General features: G+C 47.5%; 1 long non-coding RNA gene across 1 annotated transcript in view; it reads right to left on the bottom strand.

Annotated features, from left to right (window-relative positions):
* Nucleotides 1–277: 277 nt before the first annotated feature.
* LOC143989114 (uncharacterized) overlaps nt 278–21215 on the bottom strand; it is a 41067-nt gene continuing 20129 nt past the window's right edge. The window contains exon 4 of the long non-coding RNA XR_013276979.1: nt 278–3256. This is a non-coding gene — a long non-coding RNA (uncharacterized LOC143989114). The remainder of the gene's footprint in view (nt 3257–21215) is intronic.

Raw genomic sequence — 21215 nt, 5'->3', positions numbered from 1 at the left:
AGGATGTCAATTTTGTTTGGGTATGTAACATGAGTAATCCGCACTACCCCCAATGGATACTAGTGAACAAAAATATATATAAAAAATAATAAAACCACGATTGATATATATGTAACAGTGTTGCAATCTATACAAAAAAAGGAAATATTCTGCAAAAAGTACACTATTATATATTGTTATTATATTATATTATTATATTATAATCAGCATGCATAAAATAAAATAAAATTAAATAAGGTATATGCTGAAAAACCTTATATTAAACAAAACACGTAAAAATCCCTAAATGTAAAAAAGTCCTTTAAGATGACTCCTTAGGTACATAGCCCTAAAATGGATATTCTTTTTTTGTTTATATCGCAAAAAATAAAAACCACAGGTGATCAAATACCACCAAAAGAAAGCTCTATTTGTGGGAGAAAAAAAATTTTGTTTGGGTGTAACGTCCCACGACCGCGCAATTTTCAATTAAAATGAGGCAGTGCGAATCGCAAAAAATGCTCTGGTCAGGAAGGGGGTAAATCATTCCGGGTCTGAAGTGGCTAAGGTGGTCTCCTCCTGATTCACCTGTGGGTGTGGATTCTCTGCTTACGCACACAACAGCATCAGATTTTGCACTCTCCAGCTTTAGAAAATCAATATCAGGGACACAAAATTAAATTTAATATTCATTTTTATTTTTACACGCTTTTCTCAGTTTTCTTTCCTACCATTTCTACACCTACTTTGTATCACATTCATTGCTGATGTGAAACTAATATCTGGATTGATATTGGTATGCACCATTGAACAATCCTACTCATATTGTTTCGTTTTCTCGGTCGGATATGCAGTGCTACAATATTTTCTCTTGTATGAAACTAATTGTCTTATATGCTACTAAGATCAGATGATTATATGGACTATTATAAGGACAAAGATTGAGAAAGAGTGACAAAGAGTGACAAAGAGTGACAAAGAGTGACAAAGAGTGCCTTTCTCCACCTGACCCAAGAGATGGTTCATTGGTTTCCAGATATTGTTCTAAATGAAATCTACCTGTGTGGTATATTTCTTTACTGATTTATGCAGAATTATGTGCAAAGTACTCTATGTTTGAAAAATGTAATAAAAATTGTAAAAAATGTATGTCTGAACCAGTGCAGTTATTACACAGCATTTCCAAACCAAAATTCATGTAGCAATTTTCAGCTGCAGCTCATTCAATGTAGGCACTACAGAAGATCTAGAATTAATTAAAGTGGTTGTAAACCCTTACAACACACTTTAACCTACAGGTAAGCCTAGATTAAGGCTTACCTGTAGGTCCAAGAAATATATCCTAAACCTACACGGTTTAGGAGATATTTGCCGAAAGACAGGCACCGCTGTCTATGGCCACTGAGCGCGCTGCCGTCAACGGCGATATGCCGCGCGTGGCGGCTCCTGTGCGCATGCACGGGAGTGACGTCATCGCGGCTTCGCCGAATGACAGCTGCGGAGCAGCGAGACCCACCGAGAAGATGGATGCGCTGGACTACAGGGGACAGCGGTGACTTCGCTTGCTCCTGTGTCAGTGACACATAATGGACTACTATGCAATGCATAGTAGTCCATTATGCTTTACCTTTGCAGGGAATGAAAGAGGAAGTAAACTCATCAGGGTTTACTTCCTCTTTAAAAGAACACTTGGTAAAGGAGGTCTGTGTACTTGTCGCTTTAGTCTTGGTAGCATACCAGACCAACCTCCCTGCTTCTGTTTCCACTCTCGCCATTTCCTACACCGTGGAGAAAGACATAAGAAGGAGGAAGGAATTGGAGGGGGACAGACATGAGTGGCTGGAAGGCATGGGAAGGAAGAGAAAATAAATAAAAACAAGGCATGGAAAGGAGGAAGACATGAATAGAAGGAGGCATGGGAAGGAGGAAGGTGTGGAAAAGAGGCAGACATGGGCAGGAGGAAGGCATGGTAAGGAAGAAGATATGCATAAAAAGAAGGCATGGGAAGGAGGAAGGTGTGGAAAGGAGGCAGACATGGGTGGAAGGAAGACATGGGAAGAAAGGAAGACATGGGAAGAAGGAAGACATGGGAAGAAGGAAGCCATGGGAAGAAGGAGGACATGAGAAGAAGGAAGACATGGGAAGAAGGAAGACATGGGAAGAAGGAAGACATGGAACTAGGAAGACATGGAAGGAGGGAGGCATTGGAAGGAGGAAGGTGTGGAAAGAAGGCATGGAAAGGAAGAAGACACAAGTAAAAAGAAGGCATGGAAAGGAGGAAGGTGTAGAAAGGAGGCAGAGATGGGTGGAAGGAAGGCATGGGAAGAAAGAAAACATGAATAAAAAGAAGACATGGGAAGGAGGAAGACATGAATAAAATGAAGGCATGGGAAGGAGGAAGACATGGAAGATGGAAGGCATGGGAAGGAGCAAGGTGTGGAAAGAAGGCAGCCATGGGTGGAAGGAAAGCATTGAAAGGAAGAAGACATGAGTAAAAAGTAGGCATGGAAAGGAGGAAAGCATGGGAAGGAGGAAGGTGTGGAAAGGAGGCAGACATGGGTGGAAGGAAGGCATGGGAAGGAAGAAGACATGAATACAAAGAAGACATGGGAAGGAGGATGACATGGAAGGGGGAAGGCATGGGAAGGAGGAAGGTGTGGAAAGGAGGAAGGTGTGGAAAGGAGGAAGACATGGGTAGAAGAAAGGAATGGGAATGAGGAAGCAATGTGTAGAGGGATGGCATGAGAATGAGGAAGACATGGAAGTTGGAAGGCATGGGAAGAAAGAGGGCATGGGACGGAGGAAAACATGGTAGAGGGAAGGCATAGGAAGGAGGAAGGCATGGGTTGAGAGAAGGTATAGGGAGGTGAAAAGCATAGAGGGGAGGAAAACATGGGTGGAGGGAAGGCATGGTAAAAAGGAAGACATGGAAGGGGGAAGACATGGAAAGGAAGTCAACATTGGATGCAAGAAGATATCGGGAGGTGAAAAGCATGGGGAGGAGGAATCCATGGGAAGGAGAAGGAGGAAAAAATACAGGAGGTGAAAAAGCAGAAAGAGAAGGAAGAGAGGTCTGGTGAAAAGTTAAAAATGAAGTCAGTTACCCCATAGGGTACCTGCACTTGGCTGAAGATTTAAAAGCTTTGTTGTTGATACCGAGACCGAGGTATCAAAAATCAATATACACATTTATGTTAAGATTGTATTGTCCACTCTAAGTAACATCTCTCAAGATCCTGTTCTTGGTTATTTTATCCCAGTAATCCAGAAGATGGCCCTGAAAATTAGAAAAAGGCATTTATTGGCAAAATCCTTATATGGGTAATGAGCAAAATTGTTTCCTTTTTTTCCACAGTTGTTACTTGCTGCACCATACTGTATATTTATGAAAGTATTATTTATGCATATTGGCAGCTGCAGCCTCTTGTGGCTATCTGTATGACAAGCAGTGCAATCAGGATTCTTACAGACAGCTACAAGGAAAACAAAGGCTGGTTATAATTTATATGATTTTACTAATACTACCTAAATTTGTTACATTTTGGTATGAACTTCATGTTTCTGTCACTTGGTGTGGTAATTGAATACACTGAGGATTATTTACTAAAGGAAAATGCACTCTGCACTGCAAGTGCACTTGGAAGTAAAGTCGCTGTAGAGCCAAGGGGGAAATGCAAGGAAAATAAAAAACAGCATTTTAGCTTGCACATGATTGGATGATAAAATCAGCAGAGTTTCCACTCATTTAAGATCTACCACTTAAACACAAACCCGTGCTTTGCTGATACCTAAAAAAATCAAACAGGTTCACTTTAAATTCCCCCCTCTCCGACTGCACTCAGTCACCTCTCCTTTACTCCTCCACTGCGCCATCCAGCCACCAGAAAGATAGGCCTGGGTAAGCTCTGAGTCGATTAAACTGGAGCTTTACACAAGGCTGAGGACTCTTTCAAACCCCATGTAACAGTTTTGGACAGCCGCACTCTGGAATATGGCCTTTATTTGTAAAAAATCCAACAGATACTAGCCATAGCAAAAAATGGGGACAAACAAACTGACGCGTTTCACCCTTAACAGTGCTTAATCTTAGCTATGACTAAGCACTGTTAAGGGTGAAACGTGTCAGCTCGTTAGTCCCATTTTTTGCTATGGCTTGTATCTGTTGGACTTTTTACAAATAAAGGCTATGTTCCAGAGTGCGGCTGTCCAGAGCTTCCTTTTTGCCTCGTGTTGCTATATGCTTAGTCTGCACCTAGTGTTCCAGTTCCGAGGAGAGTTCTATATCCATATTTTCCCCTGGAGGGGTGATCCCCTTCCCTTCCCCTAACAGCGCTGGCCAATTATTGAAAACCAGCACTGTCCCATGAGAAGAAGGGGGTTGGGGGAGTAAAGTGATCCTCCATTCTTCCATACCTAGATGTATCTGGTATTTACTCCTGGGGGCTAAATGGGAAACTGGTGGGGGAAGGAGGTTACTGCCATCGTTGACCTACTTTTGAGAATGATAGTTTCCTGGCATTTGTCTGACTGGGTTCAAAAAAATCCAAAGTCATGGACCAATGACAGGTGGGCTGATTGGGAACGTTAAAGACAATTCTTATTTACTTAGTTAAAAACTCAAATTGCTGACCCAGGATGGCAGTCAGGGAACTAGCTTTTTCACAGTAAAAGTTCACTATTGGCAGCCTTTATGTTTCTCTCAAAGCAGCTGCAGCCATGATCCTGGCATTGTTTTTTTCAGCCATTGATCGGCTTTCCAGCAAAAGTGATCCGGGCAGCTTTACAGCCGCCTGATCACTTTTACAGCACTCAGAATAGGGGGGGGGGGGCGGGGGCAGCAAACAGCTTGCTCACCCCTTGTGAAAGTTACATTTGAAATTTTTTAAAAGTGTAATAAAAATTAAAATACATTAAATAGAAATAATAAGAAAAATTCAAAAGCCCCCCGTCACCCCTATACTCACATGTACAGTATTTCACAAAAGTGAGTACACCCCTCACATTTTTGTAAATATTTTATTATATCTTTTCATGTGACAACACTGAAGAAATAACACTTTGCTACAATGTAAAGTAGTGAGTGTACAGCTTGTATAAAAGTGTAAAGTTGCTGTCCCCTCAAAATAACTCAACACAAGGGATGAGCCGAACACCCCCCGGTTCTGTTCGCACCAGAACTTTCGAACAGAGCGAAAATTCGTGCAAACTTTAGAACCACATTGAAGTCTATGGGACTTGAAACGTTTGAAATAAAAAGTGCTAATTTTAATGGCTAATATGCAAGATATTGTCCTAAAAAGGGTTTGGGGACCTGGCTCATGCCCTAGGGGACATGGGTCAATGCCTAAAATGTTTTTAAAAACGGCAGTTTTTCCCTTCTGGCGCGGGGTGACTGACACGATCGGTCGTCTGACGGGTGTCTCTCTGGAGGGGAACCCTGCGGCCTGTCTGCTGCACCTGTCGGAGCGATCCATTAAGAAGTATAGGAACTCGTTGACTATTCAGTTACTGAACACGGCGAAGGCCTGTATCCCTTTGTGCTGGAGATCGGAGAACCCACCGGCTATGGCTCTATGGTTCTCTAAAGTGAACGAATTAAGAGATATGGCAGACCTCACAGCGACGCTTCATAATAGGGAGGAGGCCTTTCGTGAGACTTGGAGACCTTGGCAACATTTCACCTACACCGAGGCTTACCTCCGGGTGGTAGCTTTAAATGCCCGTTGAGAGAGGGTCTCTGTTCGCTGGCTTCGCCCCCCCCTGCGGTCTGGTGGCGCTCACAGTCCCTATTTTGCTCTTTTATGTTAGCCTTTGTCGCTTCAGCCCGCCTGGAGCCTCTTCTTTGTTTCTTCTACTTGGACTGTCTCTCTGTTCTGATCTCCTTTCATTTCTCTCTGGCCCCCCTTCCTCCCTGTCTCCCCCTGTAGTCCCTTTCTTCCGTAACCCCTTCCCCCTTACCATTTCGCCTCCTCAGTCCTTTGTCTTTCATGATTAGATTCTGCCAGCTAGTCCAGGTAGGCAGCTGTGGGTTGTGGGCTTCCCTGGGAATGACCAGTTTTCAACAAATGTATGCTCTGTTCGCCTGGGGCCCGGCCCATCGCCCATCTCCCTCCTCTTCCCTTTCTTTATAAAATAACAAAATGTGTGCATCTCACTGTAATGCATGGCCATGTGATGATTACTGCTCCCCTGGGTGGGATCGGATTGCCTAATTGGTGTTTGGAGGTCTTAAGAGGGGAATTTAGCCCCCGGTTCGGGAATGCTTTCATGTTCAGTTTAAGCCTATCTTGGGGGTGGTCTCTATATATCCCACCTGGGTGCTACCAAAAGATTTATGTTTTGAAATTCTGTATGTTTTATTATTGTTGTCCATGTGTCTGTTCTTTCTTCTGGCATTCAATAAAGGAATTACAAAAAAAACACGGCAGTTTATTTCGGGAGCACCGATTTTAATGAGGATTAAAGTGAAAAAAAAAAGAAATATTCCTTTAAATATCGTGCCTGGGGGTTGTCTATAGTATGCCTGTGAAGTGGCATGTGTTTCCCGTGTTTAGAACAGTCCCTGCACAAATTGATATTTAACGTAAAAAAAGTCATTTAAAACTGCTTGCGATTTTAATGTCATATCTAGTTCCGGCAATATGAATGAAAATCATTGAGAAAAATGCAATAGGTAGCCCCCCCCCCTGCCCATTACCCGCCCCTTTGTGTCTTGTACGGATATTAAGGGGAACCCCGTACCCATATTAAAAAAAGGAAAGGCGTGGGGCCCCCAGGGCCTATATACTCAGAACAGGAGTATACAGGCGGTGAAAAGAAGATAGGGACTGTGTAGGTTTGTTGTGTTAATTAGAATCCGTTTGTAATTTTGAACTGGTACATTTTTAAAGTGTAGCTCCAGTCATAAAAACTATCTTTAAGCTTTTTGGAAAACATAGGGAAGGGTTATTACCCCTGTATAATTTTTTTGCCGTCCGTCTTTTTTCATCTCACTTCCTGTTGTCTCCTTCCATTTGCAAGTAGGAGACGTTTATAAGTTGGACGTTTGAAAGTAGGGGCCTGTCCTATATGCTCTGCAGAAATGGCGGAACAAGGTGTTGGTGTTGCCACAACACTGTAAGCCCTCAAAGTGACTCTTGGTGGGCGCTGGAGCGCCCTGTTGTGAACGATTATATCAAGAATTGTAATTACATGCCATTGTTGAACAGTGGTAGAAAAATTGGGCCTTTGGTGGTTGTGGTGGGGGTGCTGGTGCCACAACACTAGAAGTCCTCACAGTTACTCTCGGTGGGCACAGGAACGGGCCCTGCTGTGAAATATTATATCAAGTGTCTACTGCAAGTCTGGGCTCCATTGGAGTCATTTTTACAATCAGAGGAAGGGAAAGGGCTAATTGGAGAGGAACTAGAGGAATAGCTAGTAAGTGATGTGGCACAGGTCCCTCTGTCGTCAGGGGCAACATATTTTTATTTGTTCCATTTGGGATTCCCTGGGGGGGGGTTTTTTCCCTCTCTCTCTCTCTCTCTCTCCTCGGTTCTATAAGTCCCTCACGGGATCTAGAGCCTTGGAGTAGTGGGTTGTTGAGGGGAATCGTTATTGTAATATTGTTAGTTGTTTAGAAGGGGGAAAAAAAAAAAAAAGAAGAAAAAAATTTCGCAGGAATGCACTGTGTATCATTGGTTAAATTAATACGTTTTTGTTTTGTAAATTGATTTGATAAGTTGATCTATGTAATTATTATATTTTTTTTTTTGTGTGATCTTTGTCATGTATTCCTGCAGAGAAATAAAGTATTTAAAAAAAAAAAGAAATATTATATCAAGAATTGTATTTACATGCCCCTGTTAAACAGGGGCTGAAAAATTGGGCCTTAGGCACTGCTTGCTGGTGCCACAACACTGCAACCTCTCCCAGATACTTTAGTTGGAGTGCAGGAATGAGCCCTGCTGCAAAGCATTGCCGTAAAAACTGTTAAAGAGGGGCTGAAAACCATGTCCCGCATAGACTATATTTTGGCGTCGGTCATTCTCCTCCCCCAGTTGGAGGATGCAGGGTTCCATGCGAGGTCCTTGTCGGATCACGCTCCCTGCTGGGCTACCTTTTTGTTGGCACAGCAGGCGGGACCTCGTGTCTGGCGCCTCAACCCTTTTTGGCTGAAGGCGCTGGGGGAGCAGGATGACCTGTCAGAGGAGTGGCGACATTTTTTTGATACCAATCAGGAGACCGCATCGGGTGGCAGTGTTTGGGAGGCATTCAAAATCCATGCACGATCCATCTTAGTGAGGCGGATCAATAGATTGAAGAGTTCCTCTAAAATTCTAGCCAGTCAGGCAGTGGAGAGGCTAGACGCTGTCACCCGTGAGTTTGTATTAAACCCCACGGCGGCGAGCGTCTCGGCTCTCAAGCTCCAAACACGCGTTCTAGACCAGTTACAATTCGAACAAGCCAGACGAAAACACTTTTTTACGCAGCAGTGGATATTTGAGCAAGGCGAGAGGGCGGGTAAACTCTTGGCGTACCTCGCTCACCAGGATGCGAGGCCGCCGGTAGTGGTGTCTTTAGCGGACGAGAGTGGGGCTCTCATCTCAGACCCGGTGACAGTCGCCGAGATGTTCCGGTCTTACTATGCAGACCTTTACGCCTCTCGTGTGGAGGTCACGCCTCAAGAGACCCGGGCAATTGGAGGCTCCGATCAGACTTGAGGAGATTGAGCTAGCGCTCTCGTCCCTAGCCGCATCCAAGGCCCCTGGGCAAGATGGATTGCCGTTGGATTTCTACGCCGCATATCCCGATGTATTAGCCCCCGAGCTGCTAAATTTGTATACCTACCTGTTTGAATCCGAATCCCTCCCCGACACTTTACGTCAAGCGACGATTATAGTGATTCCAAAGCCGGGTAAAGACCCGCACCGCCCCGATTCGTATCGCCGATCTCACTGCTACAGGTGGATATCAAAATATTGGTCAAAATATTAGCATCCCGGTTGAACCCCCATATTTTGTCCCTTATCCACCCAGATCAAACGGGATTCATGCCTGGTAAAAACATGGCGATGAACATCCGCAGACTTCATATGAACCTGCAGGCCTCCCATGAAAATGTGGGTACTAGGGCCGTGATAGCGTTGGATGCGGCTAAGGCGTTTGACTCGGTGGAGTGGGAGTATTTGTGGGAATGCCTTCGACGTTTTGGGTTTGGGCCCAACTTTATAAAATGGGTTAGAATTCTATATTTTTCCCCGGAGGTGCGCGTGGCGGTGAACGGTAGGCTGTCTGATCCCCTGCCCCTAAGGCGGGGCACTAGACAGGGATGCCCGCTGTCCCCGATCCTATATGCACTGGTCGGTGGAGCCGCTGGCTATCTCCCTCAGATCCAATACCCACATTAGAGGCCTTAGGGTGGGATCCATAGTAGAAACTGAGCATGTATGCAGATGACATGCTTCTATATCTTGAAGATGAGGGGCCCTCTTTGCGGCCCGCTATTTGTACCATCGAGGAATTTGGTAAGCATTCGGGCCTCACTATTAACTGGGCGAAATCACAGATTCTTCCCATTGACGTATCGCCGCCAACACGTGACGCAGCTTCCCTCCCTTTGCGAAGAGTGTCTTCCATTCAGTATTTGGGAGTCCAGATTACTAGGGAACCCCCTGATTATATACTTCATAATATTGAACCTCTGATTTCATACTTGGAATGCAAAACTCAATCCTGGGCAAGGCTCCCCCTCGGCGTAATGGGAAGGATAAACTTAGTTAAAATGATTCTGTTGCCCAAGTACCTGTACAAATTCTGGCATGCATCAATTCTTATCCCCCTTAAATATTTTAAAACCATGGACACTATCCTTAACTCCTTCATCTGGGGTTCTGGACGACACAAATTGGCTTGGAATACGCTCAAGAATCCCACCAACCAGGGGGGAGCTGCGCTTCCTGACTTTCATGCATACTACATCGCCGCCCAGCTCTCTCATTTCTATCACCTACATAAAGTAGATGCTCCCCGGTATCAGGCATTGATATGCAGAGAGCCACATAGCTATGCCCACTCTCCCCTTCAGGTTTTGTTTAGGGGGAAGAAGACTACCAGGCGTGCGAAGGTTCGCGCCCCTTTGCTGTTTCAACATAGGCGGGTGTGGGAGATCACCCAAAAGCTGGTGGGGCAGACTGGGTACATTCCCACACGCCCTTGTGGCACAACTCTCAGCTGGGGGAGCTCCGGGAGCTTCTGGGTGCGGGTCTCTGGGCTTCCAGAGGGGTGGTGTACTTGCATCAGGTCATCACCCCGCTGGGGGTACGCAGTTTCCGGGCACTGCAGGGTGAGTTTGAGATCCCCTCGCATATGATTTTTCGCTATGCGCAATTATCCCATGCCCTCCAGGCTCAATTTGGGGATGGATTTCCTGATCCTCAAGAACTGTCCTTGGTGGGTGTCATGGTTGGTGAGAAGCCCTCAAAACTAATATCTACCATATATGGCTCCCTCAGACGCCGCTCTGAATCCAGAATTGCTGAGGAAGCAAAACACAGATGGGAAGAAGAGGGGGGCCCGCTGGAGAATGAGGACTGGGAGGAGATCCTAGATAATGTTAAACAGGCTTCCCCTAGGATAACCGACAGGCTGACTCAACTATACATTTTACATAAATCTTATCTCACTCCTGTAAGAATTTGCAGATTCAAACCCTCCCAGGAGCCGGGGTGCCCACGTTGTGGGGGCCTTCCATGCTCCTTCTACCACTTGATTTGGTCCTGCCCGAACATCCAGACCTATTGGCTGCAAGTTATTCAATTCCTCCATGATCATATGGGTTCCCCCCTCCAGATGGATCCTAAAACCTTCATACTAGACCTGGTGTTGGATGCTCCGACTGACCCCTCACATGCTGTTTTCATACAAGAAACGCTATTTAGTGCTAGGAAGCTGATCGCCAGGATGTGGATGCGGCCCGAAACCCCGACATTCAGGGCCTGGGTAGCTGAGATTAACCTAACATTGCCAATGAAGAAAGTTATATATGCGCACAGGGGCTGCCCAAACAAATTTAATAAGATCTGGGATCGTTGGCTCAACAACCCGGACACATGCGCGGACTAGCCCTTCTAATCCGATATGAGCTCCCCGGGTGAGAGGTGCGAGAAGAGCCACTTTAATTTGATCTACATTAGGGGGACCGGGCGGGCCGACCTTTTGATATTCCAGAGCAGGGATTGTATAGGCGGGTAAGGGTAAAGGTGGATTGTATTACTTTCAACATAATGAGCAAATTTGTGACCTGGTATTTGTCCTCTTACTTTAGCCAGGGACCAGTAAGTGCTGTTGCCATGCTTTAATGGAATAACAATTTTTTTTCTTCTGTACTTTATGCCTTACAGTATAAGTGCTCATATATGTATACTGTTATAGTCTTAATGGATATGGCCTGTGTTCTTCTATGTTACTGAGCTGTTTTTTTTTTTATTGTTTCCCTCTATTGTTGGATGTACCAAAACTGTAATTCTTTACTGCTTCAATTACCAATAAACTCGTTGTTAAAAATAAAAAAAAGAAGGGCTGAAAAATTGGGCCTATACACTGCAACCTCTACCATATACTCTAGTTGGAGTGCAGGAATGAGCCCTGCTGCAAAGCATTGCATCAAAAATTGTAATTACACGCCCCTGTTAAACAGGGGCTGAAAAATTGGGCCTTAGGCACTGGTGCTGGTGCCACGACACTGCAACCTCTCCCATATACTCTATTTGGAGTGCAGGAATGAGCCCTGGTGCAAAGCAATGCATCAAAAATTATAATTACATGCCCCTGTTAAACGGGGCTGAAAAATTGGGCTGGTGGCATCACCCAGAACCAAAAATGTTCTTCCAAGATAACAGCGGAGGAAGGAGGATAGACAGTCAGCATAACAGGACAGTCACTCAGCATCAGCATAGGCAGTCTTGAAGGGATGTGATATTTTTAAAAAAAATATTCGGTTATATCAGCTTCAGGTGCTTGGTAGCTGGTGACTATCCAAGACTGATTCATCTTTATGAAGGTCAGTCGATCAACCGAGTCAGTGGACAGGTGCACCCTGTGATCGGTTACAAAGCCACCATCACCACTGAAGGTGCGTTCCAAAAGAATGCTGGATGCAGGACAGGCCAGTAGCTCAGTTGCATACTGTGCAAGCTCTGGCCAGTGATCCATCCTCAAGACCCAGTAAGCCAGAGGATTTTCGGTGGGAAAGGTGTCCAAGTCTGACCTTGCCCCTAGGTATTCCTGCACCATGTAAATCAAACGCTGGCGATGGTTGCTGGAACCGATCATACCTTGGGGCTGCGGACTAAAAAATTGTCTGAATGCATCGGTCAGACGGCCACCTTCTCCACCGCTCCTTCTGACCGATGCCTCAGCAACACGTTGTCCAGGACCAGGAGTTTGTAACCTCCCAGTCTCTGGGAACGCGCTGCACAGACCTTTCTGCAAGGCCTTCCGGAGATGTCTCATCCTCTGCTCCCTCTGCGACAGCAAGATAAGGTCGGCAACCTTACCCTTGTACCGTGGATCAAGGACAGTGGCCAGCCAGTAATGGTCCCTCTCCTTGATCCAAAGAATACGAGGATTCTTCTGCCGGCTTTGCAGGATCAGGGAGGCCATGCAGTGTAAGTTAGCTGAGGCATTCGGTCCGGAGTCCTCTGGGTCACTAAGGACAACATGATCCGCAGCTACCTCCTCCCAGCCACGTACAAGTCCACGGATTTCTTGGGACTGTAAATCATCCCTACAAGACTGCTGCTGCTGAGTGCCAAGCTCTACCTCCATGCTGACACAATCATCCTACTCCTCGTCCTCTTCCTGTGTGATGGGTGGGACAGCAGGAACACTGTCTGGATAAAAGGGGCCTTGAGAGGCAAGGAAGTCCTCCTCTTCCTGCCTCTGTTCTGCCTCAAGTGCCCTGTCCATTATACCATGCAGCGTATGCTCCAACAGGTGGACAAGAGGTACAGTGTCACTGATGCATGCACTGTCACTGCTTACCATCCTTGTGGCCTCCTCAAACGGTGACAGGACAGTGCATGCATCCCTGATCATACCCCACTGGCGTGGTGAGAAAAAAAACGAGCTCCCCTGACCCTGTCCTGGTGCCATAGTTGTACAGGTACTCATTGATGACCCTCTGCTGCGTGTGCAGCTGCTGCAGCATGGCCAACATTGAGTTCCACCTAGTGGGCATGTCACATATAAGGCGGTTCTTGGGCAGGTTAAACTCCTTTTGGAGCTCAGCCAGCCGTGCACTGGCATTAAATGATCAGCGGAAATGCACACAGACTTTCTTGGCCTGCTTCAGGACATCCTGTAAGACTGGGCACCTGCCCAAGAACCGCTTCATCACCAGGTTAAGGACGTGAGCCACACAGGGTACATGGGTCAGTTGTCCCTGTCGGAGGGCAGAAAGAGGTTGGTGCCATTGTCGCAAACCACCAATCCTGGCTTAAGCTGGAGTGGCATCAACCACCTCTTGGCCTGCCCCTGCAGAGCTGACAAAATCTCTGCCCCAGTGTGGCTCCTGTCCCCCAAACAAACCAGCGCAAGCACGGCATGGAATCGTTTTGCCTGCGTACTTGCATAGCCCCTTGAACGCCTACGGAGCACCGCTGGTTCCCGAGGACAGAGCACTGGAAGAGGCCATGGAGGAAGAAGAAGAGGAGGTGGTGGAGGAGAGAGATGTGTCACAACCAGTAGTAGCATTTTGGAGGCGTGGTGGAGGAACAACCTCCAACACTAATGCACCTTGTCCTGCATCCTTCCCAGCTGCCAGAAGAGTGACCCAATGGGCCGCGAAAGACAGGTAATGTCCCTGTCCATGCCTGCTGGACCATGAGCCAGTGGTAATATGCACCTTACCGCTGACTGCCCTGTCCAGCAAGGCAAGGACATTGCCTTCCACATGCCGGTAGAGAGCCGGAATCGCCTTCCTTGTGAAAAAGTGGCGTTTCAGGACCTGTCACTGAGGAACCGCACATTGCACAAACTCACGGAAGGGGGCCGAGTCTACCAACTGAAAAGGCAGCAGTTGAAGTGCTAGCAATTTAGCCAAGCTATTATTCAACCGCTGGGCATGTGGATGGCTGGGGGTGAACTTCTTTCTACGGTCCAGCAGCTGGGGCAGGGAAATTTGCCTGCTACAATCGGACGTGGGTGTACTGCTAGCAGAGTGCCCACAAGCACTTGGCTGTGACACACCTAATTCTACACCTTTATTCCTCTCAGTGCAGGTTTCAGAGAGGACTGAAGGTCTAGTGGGGTTGGAGATCCCAGCTGATGAAGAGCAAGGAGAGGTCCGCTTTGTTCTTTGGTGTGGGTCTTTGAGGTAAGGTTGCCAACGAGCTGCATGGAAGGTCAACATATGTCTGGTCAAGCATGTGGTGCCCAAGCGGCTGGTGTTTTGGCCACGCAAGATACGCTTGAGACATATGTTGCAAATAGCAGCGGTGCGATCTGATGCACTCGTCTCCAAAAAGGCCCACACCAAAGAACTTTTAGAATAATGCACAGAGGCAGCGCCCTGCATAGGCAGAGCTCTGCGGTGTGATTCAATCGGTGTGCTGCCCCTAAGCTGGCCCCCGGAGGGCATCCTGCCTCGTTGGAGATGTGCCTCCTCCTCCTCTCCTACCAGGCACCCACGTGGAGTCAGTGCCCTCATCATCCCCTACCTCTTCATCACTAGAGCAAACCTGGCAGTATGCTGCAGCTTGTGGAATATGACTGCTAGATTGCTGTCCTTCTTGAGCATCCCCTCTCTCTGCGCTCATGCTACTGCCTTACTCTAGCTGAGTATCATCATCAGAGCCTACAAAACACTGGGCATCCTCCTGGAGCATGTACCCAACACTGTGCTCAAACAGTTCGGGGGACTCCTCAGGAGCACGTGGTGGGTCTAGGGAAGGAGTCACTAATGATGACATTGAGACGAGGGAAGAGGATGCATTGGCAGCTGCTTTGCTAGTACCCTGAGCGTGGGTGAGAGAGGATGAGGAGGATGAAGAGGGCTTGGTCATCTACTCTACCAAGTCTTCGGCATGATGTGGCTCAATGCGTCCAGCTGCCGAAAATAAGGACAAGCGTGTCCCATGGCCACATGCTGATGACAATGCACTGCGTCCACGACCAGCACTGTTGTCTCTAGACACAGAGCCTGCTTGCCCTCTTTTATTGGCTCATGCCTGTCTGCCTCTCCTTGTTGGCCTTCCAGACATGGTAATGGCCTGCAGGGAGATGGGAAAACCAGCAATTGGGTAGTGTATATTGTGCTGGAGGCCCAAAACACCCACTAACTCCTGCAGATGCCTTTATTATATAACACCAGCAATAAAAGGGCAGATACAGGTGTATATTGTGCTCTGTTGGAGGCACACAACACCCACTAACTACTGCAGATGCCTGTATGAGCGAACACCAGCAATAAAGGGTAGATATAGGTCTATACTGTACTGAGCTGGAGGCACACAACACCCACTAACTCCTGCAGATGCCTTTATTATATAACATCAGCAATAAAGGGTAGATACAGGTGTATACCATGCTGGAGGCACACAACAGCCACTAACTCCTGCAGATGGCTGTATTAGAGAACAACAGCAATAAAGGGTAGATACAGGTGTATATTGTGCTGTGCTGGAGGCACACAACACCCACTAACTCCTGCAGATGCCTTTATTATAGAATACCAGCAATAAAGGGTAGATACAGGTGTATACTGTGCTGTGCTGGAGGCACACAACACCCACTAACTTCTGCAGATGGCTTAATTAGAGAACAACAGCAATAAAGGGTAGATACAGGTGTATATTGTGCTGTGCTGGAGTCACACAACACCCACTAACTCCTGCAGATGCCTTTATTATAGAACACCAGCAATAAAGGGTAGATACAGGTGTATACTATGCTGTGCTGGAGTCACACAACACCCACTAACTCCTGCAGATGGCTTAATTAGAGAAGAGCAATATAGGTAGCTACAGGTGTATACTGCGCTGGAGGCACACAACACCAACTAACTCCTGCAGATGGCAGATGGCTCAATTAGAGAAGAGCAATATAGGTAGCTACAGGTGTATACTGCGCTGGAGGCACACAACACCAACTAACTCCTGCAGACGGCAGTTGGCTCAATTAAGGAACAGCAATAAATGGTAGATACAGGTATATTCTGCAGTGAAGGCACACAGACAACACCCAGTCACACACTAACTCCTGTAGATGGCAGATGGCTCAATTAGAGAACAGCAATAAAGGGTAGATACAGGTGTATTCTGCGGTGAAGGCACACAGACAACACCCAGTCACCCACTAACTCTGGCAGATTTCTCAATTAGAGAACAGCAATAAAGGGTAGATACAGGTGTATTCTGCGGTGAAGGCACACAGACAACACCCAGTCACCCATTAACTCCTGCAGATGGCAGATGGCTCAATTAGAGAACAGCAATAAAGGGTAGATACAGGTGTATTCTGTGGTAAAGGCACACAGACAACACCCAGTCACCCACTAACTCCTGCAGATGGCAGATGGCTCAATTAGAGAACAGCAATAAAGGGTAGATACAGGTGTATTCTGCGGTGAAGGCACACAGACAACACCCAGTCACCCACTAACTCCTGCAGATGGCAGATGGCTCAATTAGAGAACAGCAATAAAGGGTAGATACAGGTGTATTCTGTGGTGAAGGTACACAGACAACACCCACTAACTCCTGCAGACGCCGGAACACTACACAAGGCCGCCGTGCTGGCGGTCTTATATAGTGTGGGGTGTGTACTACACAGCCTGAGCTATATTTGGCCACAGGCCTCCTGCCTGTGGCCAATCATGGCTCTCCTCGCTGCCGGTGCTGTGATTGGCCAAGCATGCACTGTGACCCCGCATTCTTGGCCAATCACAGCGCCGGCAGTGAGGAGAGCCATAATGAGCCAGCAATGCACTGCGATGGCGCAGTGCATTGTGGGCCGTGAGCGCCACGTGAATTTGGCGCGAACGGCCCACAGAGTTCTGGCTTCGCAGAACGGGCGAACAGCCGGTGTTCGAGACGAACATGCGTTCGACTCTAACACCAAGCTCATCCCTACTCAACACACAGCCATTAATGTCTAAGCCGCTGGCAACAAAAGTGAGTGCACCCACAAGTGAAAATGTCCAAATTGGGGGGGCGCATGCGCGAAGCTCTCCATGACGGACACATCCCGTTAGAGCTCCGCTCTCATCGCCGCAATCCCGAGCTATAAACATCTCGTCCTAGGCGGCTAGCAATCCGACCGTCACGGGCTTCTGTAGCGGAACCCCTCACGCACCTCCCGGTATGGTTTTGACGGGCCACCGGGGAAAATCCAAACCTAAACCGATTAAAGAAGCACTGGCGCGTGCTTCTTCCAAGATGGCGGCGAAGGCCTCCGCTGCTCTCCAGCACACCACCAGCCCGCATCATCATGAGAGCAGTGCGGAGGAAGAAGCACAGGCTGACTGCACGGCTGCATCCCAGTCTCTCCCACCGTCAGGTATGTCTCAGACTGACTTTTTGAAACACATGGAGACAATGCTGCATAAGGCCCTTAAAGCCACATCCGATCAGATCACTGACAGACTCACTCGTGAGATCCGCGATCTAGGCCAGCGTACCACTGACCTCGAGACAAGAGCGGATGACACTGAGCTCACTCTGCAAGAACTGGCCCAAGACCAAGCAAGCCTCCGCGACGAAAATGCCATCTTACTGTCCCGCTTAGAAGACGCGGAAAACCGCTCACGTAGGTCGAACCTACGCCTCAGGGGTATCCCTGAGTCCGTGGACGACCTACAGTCTTTCACCACAGCTTTTTTCCAAGAACTGTCCCCGGCAATACCAATAGAACGACTCGACTTCGACCGGATCCACAGGGCGCTAACGCGACGCCAATCTGAGGGCCCTCCGCGTGATATAATTGTGAAACTCCACTTCTTCCGTACGAAAGAACAATTGATCTCCGCAGCCCGCAATAAGCAGGATTTGCAATTTCAGGGCCACTCTTACCAGCTTTTCACTGATTTGGTGCCCACAACTATCGCGAAGAGGCGAGCTATGAAACCCCACTCCAAATCTTGCTGCAGCACCAGATAAAATATGCATGGCGCGTTCCTTTCGCGCTCCACTTCTCCTATCAAGGCCAGCAACATACTTGCTCCTCACCTGAAGCACTGCAAAATCTCTTAGAAAGTCTCCACCTCACCCCATCAGAGCTACAGGAAACGGCTCTCCGCCGCACGCCAGCCCGCTCTGCTCCCTACTCATATGTGGCCACGCCGAGGAGGAATCAACAAGCCCCACTGGGCCCCTCTTCCATCAGACAAGGTACACCCAAGCGCCTGGCGAGCTTGGGCTTCCCTAGCCCTAAGGTATTTATCCCCCGCTGAATCACGTCATCTGTTGACTTCTTGAACTTTTTTTGTCCTGGCTTTTCTCCAGTTCTGAACCGCCAGATACTGGGACTTGACAAGTCCTTATGCCCTTCACGGACTGTGTTTGATACACCCCCATTGTCTCTACCCACCCAGAGTTTATTTGACTGTTTTTAAGAGACTAGCCACAGCTATCCCCCCCCCCTTTTTTTTCCCACCCACCCCTTTTTTTTCGCCCCATAGTCCATGGACCGTCCACTCTCCGGACTAGCTGCTACACAGTTCACCTATGGACACCACCTGCGAACTGTACTCCCTCATGTTCTGCATCTCCACACTTGCTTGATGCTAGTGAGCACGTTCCTGATCATACCCTGTCCAATTCGTGGTCTTTGAACTCTCAATCTCACTCCATCCCATACCCTCTCCCACTAGTCAGCCTTTTTTGGGCCCTGACCCTTTATCTCCCCTATAATTTTTATTCTCTTTTTTTTTTCTCCCTTCCTCCCTTCCCTACTTACCCTTTTCTCCCTACCTGTCCTCTCCCCCATCAACCCTTCTCCCCTCCCATCTACCCTCTTCCCCACCCATCTCCTCATCCCTTCCCCTCCTTCCCAGGCTCTCCCCCCCCTCATGTCCCTCGTTTTGTTTCTATTCCCAATAATGCCTAAGATGTTTCTGCACATGATTAATGTTTGTAGGCCAGAACTGTTCCCCCTTTTTTATGTTCTCTATGTAACCAATTCTTTCTGTTTTTTTTTATATATGCCTTAAGTGCCTCTTTTATTTGGTAGAGATTGATATGGTTACGATTTATACCTTCTTTGTACTACTCCTAGAATATTGAACGGGTTAGTGGCGGTGAGCAGTCACTGCTCCCCCCCTTTGTTGATGCATATTCCGCCTGACTGGGTGACAGTTGGGCGGATTGCAACACCCACTTGTTGGGCCGTCCGGTTTAACCTGCACCGCCTCACACCCTTTTTCTTTCTTCTTTACCAACCCTCTTTCTCTTTCTTCCCTTTACCCCTAAGCTCTCTCCCCCCTACCCTCCTTTATCCCTATGGTCGGCTGGCTCGCCCGGGTCCCCAGTGGTCTACTAAGCTTCTCCTCCCTCACATACAATGGCCCCCTTGAATATCCTGTCCTTGAACGTTAAGGGACTTAACTCGCCCCAAAAGCGGGTTAAAGCATTCCGCACCTTTCTCTCACTGAAAGCTGGTATAGTAGCTCTTCAGGAAACACATTTTACCTCCCACTCCACTCCCAAATTTTTCCATCCTAAATACCCACAAGTCTTTACAGCCTCCTCATCTACGAAACATAGAGGAGTTCTCCTCGCCTTCCATCACACTCTCCTTTTTACCCCTAAAACTGAAATCAAGGACCCAGAAGGCCGGTATCTCATAGTCACAGGCCGGATCCAAGACACTGAAGCCACGTTTGTCTCTTACTATGCCCCTAACACGAACCCCAATCCATTTTTCTCTCACCTCCTCCAGATCATCCGATCACACCGTGTGGGCACCCTTTTTATGTGCGGGGACTCTAATTTAGTTCTTCACCCGCACTTAGACAAATCACCCTACTCCCCGGAACATCTTGTCCCTTCAGTAAAACTCTGCACACAACTCCAGCAGGCAGCCTTAGTAGACACCTGGAGAGAATGTAATCCCCTTAAAAGAAACTATACTTTCTATTCCAATCCCCATAAGTCCTTCTCTAGAATTGACCACATCTTCATACCTATAACCTCCTCCCCCACTCTCTTATATTTGCGTATACATCCTATCACATGGTCCGACCATTGCGCAACAATTACAACTGTATCCTCTATTCTGCCACCGACCACAGATAGGGAGTGGAGTATGAACGAAACCCTCCTCTCCAATCAGTCTTATTGCCTAGATATTCAGGTAGCCCTTACTGACTATCTTACCCACAACAATACCCCGGGTATAGCCCCTACCCTCCTTTGGGAGGCGCACAAGCCGGTCATTAGGGGCACCTGTATCTCTGTCGCCTCACACCTTAAAAAGGGACAGACAGATGAGGTCCCGCCAACTAGAAGCTTCCCTCCAACAACACTTCCTTCGGTTCCAATCCAACCCCTCAGAGATAAACAGGCTGACTCTCGAAAAGACAAGATTGGAGTTAGACCTGCTTCTGACTGAAGAGGCTGACAAACAAGTCCGCAAATCCTCCCACACTACCTATACCAAAGCCAACAAGCTTGATACCTTCCTGGCTATGCGCCTAAGAAACCCAGAGAAATCTCACAAACCTATTAGACTTCGAATAGCGAAAGAGGGACCCACTAGCAACCCCTCCAAAATTCTCACTGAATTTAGCACCCAACTATCCAGGCTTTATGAAGCCAAAACCCCCTTTTCTAGCTCCCAAGCTGACGCCTTGTTTCAACCTTTGCAGCTCCCCCAGTTATCCTCCGCAAATCATGACTTAATTGAAGCTCCAATTACGTTGGCTGAAGTTCTTACAGCTATCAAATCCCTTAAACCGCACAAATGCCCGGGACCTGGTGGTTTACCGGCATCGTACTACTGAAAATTTGCTGATACACTAGCCCCTCTCCTTACTAACTCTTAACTCCATTCTACAGGATCACTCCCTTGGCAGGGACACCCTGACAGCCATTATCACAATGATCCCTAAACCCAACTCTGACAACACAATCTGGTCCAATTTCAGACCGATTTCATTGCTCAACATTGACGTCAAGATCTTGGCCAAGGTCCTGGCGCTTCGTTTAAACCCGCTCATAGGCAGGCTTGTACATAAAGATCAGGTTGGGTTCATCCCC

Source organism: Lithobates pipiens, unplaced genomic scaffold (genome assembly GCF_037356315.1).
Source record: "Lithobates pipiens isolate NorthernLeopardFrog02 unplaced genomic scaffold, aLitPip1_a1.2 Scaffold_18, whole genome shotgun sequence".
NCBI lineage: Eukaryota > Metazoa > Chordata > Amphibia > Anura > Ranidae > Lithobates > Lithobates pipiens.
Note: the sequence above shows the minus strand (reverse complement) of the source record. Positions and strands in the feature narration are given on the sequence as shown.